Genomic DNA, 9,664 nt, shown 5'->3' on the forward strand with positions numbered 1-9,664 from the left:
TTAGCCTACTAGCCTCGCCTCCGTGGTCAGCCTGGTATGCGTTTACGCATGCAAAAAAAAGTATGCCGAATGCGATGTCATCGCGGTTCTCATTGGGTTATCATAACGTCACACATCAACACTTCCGCGTTACGTTTGTGAGCTGTTTCCGTTTGACGGCTTGGCCCAGCCGTCTGCTCCCGTATGTACTCGAAGACTCAGGGCATTCTGAGACTTAACATGCGCAGTGGAGGGGAGGGGTGGAATCTGCCCCCCCCCCCCTCCATCCTGTTTTTCGTGAATGTCTCCGAAGTAAATGGGAAGATCTTTACAGCCTTTCGTCTACCCGCAAGTAACACTCTAGCGTGTCGTTTAGAATAAAGAAGAAGAAAATCGGCCGGAAAATTGTGAGGTTACAGGCTGACAACGTCAATAACGCAGCCAACTTCAGAGCTTGAGAACTGGCGCTGATGCGCTCTCGTTATACCCTCAGCAATGAAATATTTGTGACAACACTGGTCACTTGTTTTATGCATACTGCTATACGCTATAATGTAAATGTTATATTGGGCCACTGAGTTCAATTCAGGTCAAGTTTGTAATAGGTCAATGGGATCAATAAAGGTCAGCTTCGTGGTTCTCATAAGCACGAGTACTGATCCGTAAGTCATATCAATTTGCTAAGCTGTTCCCAGACCTGCTGATAACTCGTGCCTTTGTTTAAGCGGAGCGTTTGTATGTTTCATTTATTACTGTTGGCACACTTCAGCCGTTTTCTCAGATGGTCGATTGCGCCCAGCCGCCCGCCAGCCAGCGAATCGGCCGACCGACCACCCCACTCTGGAGCCGTCCGTCAAATCCTGCAGCTAAACGCTACGTTTTTAATGTGTCGTGTATCATGTCAGTGGCATAGCTTAGTCCCATTTAAGCAAATTTAAGCAAACTTGCAACGATACCCAAGGATAACAAACCAAGCTACACAAAAGATTCCAGAGTTGGCATGTTTTACTTCATTTGACATTGAAGAAGGTAGCCTAGGGTCATGCTTTTGTCAAACAGCATAGTTTTCTGTAGCAACCACCTACCCTGGGAATTCCATTATTTCAACTCTTATGGCTCTCGAGAGGAAGAGGAGGGGGGGGGGGCGAGGGCGAGATCCACTCCCTCCCTACATTCCGTGTAAATTTCAAAGGTCCTCCACTGTGCATGGTTATGAAGAACGTGAGTGCTACAGGTGCTGATCGCACGTGTAGACGCTGTTGTGTGGAGTGGGTGCTGACGAGAGTGAGAGACGGACCTGTAGAGGCTTTGTAATTAAAAACAGCTACGTTCAACTGTTTCAGGAGAGAACTGGCACGAGCGAGGCCATCACAGGTCATCACGCCAGTTCGCTGAAAGAATCATTTAGTCTCCCACATTAGCAATGTCACAGAGCACTAGCCTTAAGATCAACGTTTGCCCACGGCAACGCTCAGGTCACATCAAGTACAGCATCAACGCCTTTCCACAGCCCCAAACCTCATCACACTATGAGGGTGCTGCTTTGTCGCGCTATTTAACATGGGCGTCTTCATATTTTCTCAAGCATCCTGTTCACAAGCGCTCCTATGTGGTTCAGGCTGATTCTAAGTCCCAAAATTCAATTAAGTGTTTTAGAACTTCCGAGGCGCCCTGCACATAATCAAAGATGCACTGAAGTTGCATGCCTTCATAAATAAAGCGAAGGGTTGCATGCCTGCCATTCATCTTGAGCACTGAACACACATGATCTATTCATCATGAGCAAAGCTTAGCCTGGCACCTCGCAGCTATGTGATGAAGAGTGGCCAGGAGCGGACCGTAGCAGTCTAACCCAGACGATTTCCAGAGGATACTGCCGCTCGATATGCTGCTCAATGTAATCCACCCACCCGTGGTGCGATGGGTTCGAGTCGCTTTAAGCGTTTGTTGTTGCCAGTGACTGAGATGGCCTGCGGCCAGTGATAGCGGCCGCGCTAAAGGTCAGGTGACGTCAGCGGTCAGGACAGACCGCGGTGAGCATTGCGGTACGGTAAACTTCCGCCACTGAATTCCGCTGTTGACCTGAAATTTCACTATCGGATGGTGAGGCCAGGGTTTGTGCAACAAGCAGTGCTTGACGTGGGCTCCGATTACAGAAATACACGCATTTAAAGGTGCAGGCTGAATCTATTTATACAAAACGATGTAAATCATGGTTACATCCCGTATGCAAGCCGGAGACGCATCTGACGTGTGCTACACTGCGAAAAAAGGTATGGAGAGAGGAGAATTTTGCCAGGCTACTGTTCGCAGAAGAAGCGTTCCGTTAGTCAAGGTTAGGATATTCTTGGTACCGCCTGAGTGATTGTAGCCCCAGAATAATTACACCTTTGACTAGGCGGTGCAAATAGTACAAAACGAGGTTTCATGGCCGCCTATTAAAATTCCTGGACTGTAAAGTTGTGAATAAGACACTGGAGCAAGATTAAACGGACTAACGTCAGTCTCTTCTGCATATTTGAGAAGCTTTGCACCAAGCATGGACCTACAGCATGCACTGCTTGAAAGAATCGGCCAACAACGTTGCAGAATCAATGATCGCATAGCTGTGGTCCTACGTTTTGTGTCCCTGATCCTCTACTTTGTGAGCCATATCTACCACACTTTTTGCATTTGCCTTAAGACAGTCAACTTTTCACTCCTGACAAATTTAACGCTGCTTGCATATCACCATTGGACGGCTATCTATTTCACTCTTTATCCCTTCGACATTTACGCCGTCAATATTTTACAATCTGAGATTGTTCTGTGTGTTTGCTCACATATTTGGCCATATCACCATTTTCCTCATTTGGATATTTACCTATCAGTGCTGGCGTTTATCGAGTCGATATTCTGTTATTCTATCGCCTTTCATTTCGATGCTACCAATGTTGTCCCTCAATTATTAGTGCTCACTATTGTTCCATTTCATCACATGCAATTCATTGTTTACCTGATAATGGCCTGTCCCTCGTCACGCAGTCGTTCAAGTGTCCGAGGTCCTAACGGAGCGATGTGAACGGATTTTTGTGACTGCGCCCTGGAAAGCGCTGCAACTTTTGGTTTATTTCTTCTTCATGCCAGAAGTAGTTTCGTGTTCTGAAAATGGGCTGCAGCAGGCTGGCTCATAAAAGACGATTACGGAAAATCCTTGTATGTGCAGAGTGGAATCTCCTTTTGTCAATATTTTTGTTTCGAAGGCAAGTGTTTGCAACAGGCTGAAGATATCAGCCATATGACCCTTATCACGCAGAAGTTGTAATCCAGATTTTTCAGCAAGTACAACGTTTGTGTCTGTCTCTTGCTCTACCCGGCAGTTATTGCGATGCTATAACAGGTGGGCGAAGAGATGCATGACCATTTGCATCCGATGCGTGCGATCTCCCCCATGTTCAGCAATGCGACAAATGCGGGTAGATTTGACATAACCCATAATCACTGTTGGAACTTAAAGTGTAAGAGGGGCAACGAGGCTATCGCTCTGCTTGGCTGTCAGGGCTGTCTTGCAAGGCTGTCAGAAAACCAACATGGCGTCATGGGCACATCACTCGGAGCATGCGCCTTCCCAAGGCTCACATGTTGGACTCGCCACTGGACTTCCGCGGGCCAAACCTTGGAGAACGGGGAAAACGAGGCAACAAGCTGGCACACCAGCCCAAAAGCAGCCGTGGCGCTGACTAGGTGCCGTGTCCGGCGGCGACAGCAGGAAAGCCGCCGCCCACGCGTAGCTGGCAGTCGCCTTTCAAGTGGCGCAACACCCGCCGACGTGAAAGTACATGAAACACTGAGCGAGGGACATGGCGCAGGAACACGCCCTGGCGCAACTGGTTGGTTACTGTTTTATGTCCGTTTTTGCATACACGGTTGTCTTAGGCAATAGACATTCAACGAAGAGCTCGCAGCAGCTCTTTTTGTGCTTGAAATTGTATGCAATACCGCCTCGTTACGAGAGGTTGATTTTTGGAAACGTTGGGTGCTGGGAGTTCACAAAGTCATTCGTGGGCACAGCTGCAGACGTCGTAGACAAGATCCCCCTTTCGCGGTGTGGCTGGCTTCGAATCGTTTCGTCGCTCACTATCTGCCTCTGGTTAGGATGGCGCACGGCCGGTGGCAGCGGCTGCTTCAAGACCATGGAGGTCAGAGTCGGGCGGACCGCACTGAGCATTTCGGCACGCTAAATTTTCGCCATAGAATTATACTGCTGAGTTGGAATTTCACCATCGGATGGTAGGGTCAGGGTTCACGAAGAGGCAATACTCGGCATGAGCTCTGGTTTTAGAGATCTATGCGATCAAACATTCGGATGGCCGCAAATTTCACTTTTCAAACTTTTGATGACACGACGTAGGCGAGGGCTGGAGAGGAGTTGGTGGGCGAGTCAAGATTCCCCGGAATTTTGCCACGGTTTGAATGTAAATGTCTGGTGATGCATGACGATTCTGACTCGTACACGAGCTTTCCGCTCCTCCCCCTCTGCTTCCCCCCCCCCCCCCCCCGCCCTCCCCTCCCCCCTCCCACAGTATGGCGCGCAGTGCCCGATTATCGCATGACGGTTCGCCCATGAATGGAGGAAATTGTAGACGAGTGACGAGGGGAAGCGGGGGCGAGGCGGAGGGAAGGGTGTGAGACCCCCGCCCCACGGGTTGGGGACGAAGTCAAGTCTCGCAGGTGGAAAAAGGACATGCCTCAGCCTATTGTTGGATCATCCAGTGTTCAGCTTTGCCAGATATAGCGCATGTCAACCTCTTGCCGCGATAGCGAAGAGTTTTTGCTTTACAACGTTTTTTACCCGCACAGTCGCCGTGGTGGTGAACGGCAAGAGGTAGAAGAAAATTTCGCACAAGCTTACAAAATTAGGCGGTGAACTGAGCTTACCACCATGCAAAGTTCTAGTACCATTAAGTCACTTGATTATAATGCTTACTTACCACTTAAGAAAGCGGTGAAGGCGACTAGTCTTTCATGTCGAAGGCTTGAGAGCCCAGCCTTAGTAAAATATGTTACCGGTCGTTTCCAAGAATCTGACTCCTTCACCGGAACGAAAGGGACGGGACATAATCCCCGTGCGGCAACCGACCCCAACCCCGCTTTGTCACGTGGGGGACCGGTTCTCGCCGTGACGCCTGGGCCAAACGAGTGGGTACGGGGGCGACGGTCAAATGTTCTGAGGCGCATGGTGCTGTCTCACGCTAAGATATGGCACGTTGCTCATGTTTTAAAAACATGTTTAATGCAATATACACGGTGCAAAATGCTATATGCGCTAACTACCGGAGCGATGTTCTAAAGACACAAGATCACTTACAGCTCCGCCTCACCTAGATTACTTGGAATGAATTAACATCTCATATCATCCTGCTTTACAATAACTGATCACACCGCAATGCTCTGATGGTGCCTTGACACAGCTGGCAAGCTGTGTAACGCTTGCGAGACAACTGACGTGGAGCGAGAAATCCAAGATACCGGGTGGTGTCATATGTTTGAGCAGATATGCAGTCAGTATTTGTGCATGTGGACGGTGTAAGTTTATCTGATGTGGGCACAGGTAATGTTCATGTCCACAATGCAAGAGGCAGTCTTCTTCAACCACTGGCAACTTGTCGGAAGCTAAACGTCCCTGCCCAGCCTAGCCATGCCAGACCATTCTTTATTTGCGGGCTGAGCAGCGAATTACAACTGGCCTAGGGGTACGAACCAGCATTGATATCCGTGCGCCTTTTAGTGACATACTCCGCAGGCCAACAAATAAGAAACAAGCGCACAAGTGGAAGCGTATTACCTGGCACTTTGTGCAAGTACGGTTACATCAATATCGATATGCATGTATCAAGGGAATACCTAATCTTAAGCAGTGACTGGAATACAAACTTGTTTGAAGGGAGTGTTCCGCATTTGTATCAGGCTTTAAACTGAAATAACCTGTTTACAGATCATTCGGTGCTGTTCACGGCCCTGACCTTCTTGAGACCTAAAGCCCTCTGACTTTTTTTAGCTAGACACCCGCGAAGATACACAGATTTTTCGGGTGACCACCACCACTGTGACCACTTCAAGGTCACACAGACATCTATAACACCATACCAACGTCATTGAAATCCCGCTAATTCATTGGTCATGTGGCAATCAAGGCCAAGACAATATCGTGGTCGCGTCATTTATATCTGGCGATCGTGAGGACGATTTCCAGATATAGCGGCCGTCAACTGGCTCTCAATCAATGTTGCGCAAGATACCGTGATGTAATCAAACAGAAGCGTATTAAGGAGCATGTTTACTCAACATAGGAATTGTAAATTGTAACTGTAACTAGAGCCGTCCTTTCCGCTTAAAAGCATGCCATTAGTTATAAGTGGGCTTTTTCATCATACCTGATCCACGCTTCAACGGTTTCAAATGTGAAACATTTCCTTTAAAGAAAAGATAAAGCCATCGCATGTGTATTGTCACTGAGCTAATGTGAGAAGTATGTTCATCAATTTAGGAGTGCAGAGGTGTATATCTTATCGCCCAGCTGGATGTCAATGCTGCCGGATGAGCCATAAAAACCCCTCCTGGTCATTTGGCAGGATAGTAAGCTCGCCCAATTTGTCCTCAAGCGCCTATCACAATAGCGCTAAGCAGCACTTGTGGGTACGTATGTACATTGTTGTTTCCGCGCATTTATTTTGGCAACAACCGTCGTACTTCCGCCTGTGGTCAACCTCTGACGCATACGAACACAACAGGTAAAAAAGTCACATGGTTGATGAGATTTTGACTTCCGCGCATTACCGAATCGCCTGCAGCCCCAATCGCTGGAGACATTTTCCGCTTCGTATGAGGCACGTGGCGACATGTCGCCGGGCCGGTGACGTACACGGCGCAGTTTTGCGCTGCCCTCATCTGCCAACATGGCTGTATGTGTACACTTTTCTGCTCATGCTGAATGCGAAGGTGTTTTTCTAGGGTTGCTGACCTGAGATGGCTGCCAAAAGACTATGGATTTGTCATCCAGTTCTCGTCAGACCAGGTCGTGCACACGCCAGTACGCCTCCGCATGTCTACAGCCTTCTCGGAGTGCCCTTAAGGTACCCACACGGGTACCTCAAGGGCGCCCTAGTCACAGCCCCGTTCGAGCGAGCACATATTCCCCGAGGAGCGATTCCAGTGCGGCTAAAGTATCGGTGAAGGACTCCAAGGGCATCCAATGTCACCACTCTTCTCCATCCCAGCCATCCCATACCCCGGAACTGTTCCCTTATGGCCGAAAGGGCTTGAATTCAAGCCGACACAAAGTTTTCTTCCAGACCTCACCTATATAAAGGTATTCACGTGCGCGTGTTATCTCAGTTTTATATGACATTCATTGTCATCACAAGCAGACCATATTCAGTACTGGGTTTGAGAACCTTTATAACCAATTAGATCGCATAAATGAAGGTACTTTATTCATTCTAAATCAGTGTTTTCAGGTTGCACAAATGCAGATTTCACTAAGTCTTCATATCCAATAGCAACTGGGATGGAGCGAAAATCACCTGCTGCTATGAGGATTGGCCTTGTGATGTGTACATTGTACATACTCCCATGTAATATATATGTATACATATATATATACATACACATATATATATATATATATATATATATATATATATATATATATATATATTAATACATACAAACATATGCGTACATAAATATGTATACTAATTTATATTCATAAACACACTCACACGCACACACACACACACACACACACACACACACACACACACACACACACACACACACACATATATATATATATATATATATATATATATATATATATGTATATATACATATATGTGTATATAGGTGTAAATATGAATATAATTTTGTAACTCGTGTAACTGGCTGAAATAACACCGCAGAAGCCATACAAATGGCCGCATCTGTGCAGCTCGAGCGCGGCTTAGGCGGGCCAGGAGGGAGTCACTCGCCAGCGACCTGCCGCCCGCGCTCTTTACACCCGCACTGCTGAACGATAAGGGTACGGCCGTTCTGGTCGCCGTACAGCCGTGCGGCCGTCCAGAAGGATGTTAATCGCACTTGGGAGGCCTGAAAGGAGTCGAATTAATGGTTGTCCGCGATATATTTTGGGCGAATAAATGCATTGTAATTAAATTTCCACTATACGGAATAAACACCGAAGATATTCGAAAATTTTAACGTCCATTTCACCTCTTTTACAGTTTTTGACTCCACTGCGGGAAAGGGGATCTTGCGGTTTTCTTGGTCGCTTTTGGTGCTCAAGCTTCGGTAGCGTTCCTTTATCTTATAATGTGTGCACACACCTTCTGAAACAATGAACCGCGTTGTTCGCCATGGTGAATGTCTCGTGCGATCAAGGTTCGGTCCACCACCGCAGAACTCCTTCGGGTCTATGAGACTGTGATGCAAGCTTCATACCTTTTGCGCGAGCTCGAACTATTCTACTTCATTAGTAATGAAGATATTACTATTTAGCTACAGGGGTGCGGGCAGAGGTGATAGCCCAGGCCTGATCTCCATGCCCTAGGTCCGCGCCGATTTTTTCTTTGCTTTAGCACGTTAGACCGCCTGTTTGGTTTCGCTATGATCAGTGTTTAATGCCCCCTCTCCCCTCCATTAAGAAAACTCTGCGGTCGGACTCACCTGACCGAAACGCGTGCGGTACTGCTCTGAAAGCATCGTTTCAAAAAAGTAGCGAAAGGTCGTGTTGCGGCACATTTCTCTTTACGACGTACTTGGCTGCACGGCTAAATGTGATATTCAAAAGCCTTTTTCACGTTAGCACCCTGAAATTCACGGAACAAGGAGGAACAGAGTCAAATAGATTGTTTGTCGTCAGGCTTATCACCTTAGCCGGTCAACTACAGTTGTGTGGATCAATAGCCGGCCAAGGTCGCCAATATCGATTTGGGTTTGCATCTGGATCTGTTACCGACTTGACAAACGTCTGTGGAGTGGTCTCCGCTTAACGGCATACTTCATCCGCCTCTGCGTCGGTGGCGGTAGAAGGTACTTTTACCTTTACAGATACAGATACAGATACAGGTGCGTATTTAGATACCTCCATTGATGGATTATGTGGTGTCCATGTGAATACATGATAACACAGTGGAATATACACGGTGTGACTACAATACGAGATAGCCAATACAAGATAGGTAAAGCTCATACGAAAAGATTATGATCATCCACATGCAATTCAAAGCAAAGCTCATACGAAGAAAAATGTAAAGCTGGCTCATATCACCTGAATCCCCACTCGCTGACCGGTGCGGAGCGAGCATGCTGCCTTACTTCCGATGACAGGCTATTCCAAGCACCCGCAGCCCGGTAGGAAAAGCTACGCCGGACGAATTCTGTTCGCACTCTGGGTAAGTGCAGCTGGCCATCCTCTGCGGCACGTGTGCGGCGGAGGGCCTATCAGAGTGCAGCCGCTCGCACAACAATTCAGATGAACCGATGTCAGTGATGAGATGCCGCGTGGTAACGATATCACGCTCGGTGAGTTGTTCTTCAAAATTAGACCACCCCAGCTCTCGCAGCGATGTGGTAACATGGTCTTGCAGGTGCAGGCCGTGGTCACAATACAAATGCCGAAGTAGATCACTGTCTTTGCGCTGATGTA

The sequence above is a fragment of the Pollicipes pollicipes genome, unplaced genomic scaffold (assembly GCF_011947565.3).
Source record: "Pollicipes pollicipes isolate AB1234 unplaced genomic scaffold, Ppol_2.1 Scaffold_7231;HRSCAF=8579_pilon_pilon_pilon, whole genome shotgun sequence".
In the NCBI taxonomy this organism is placed as follows: domain Eukaryota; kingdom Metazoa; phylum Arthropoda; class Thecostraca; order Pollicipedomorpha; family Pollicipedidae; genus Pollicipes; species Pollicipes pollicipes.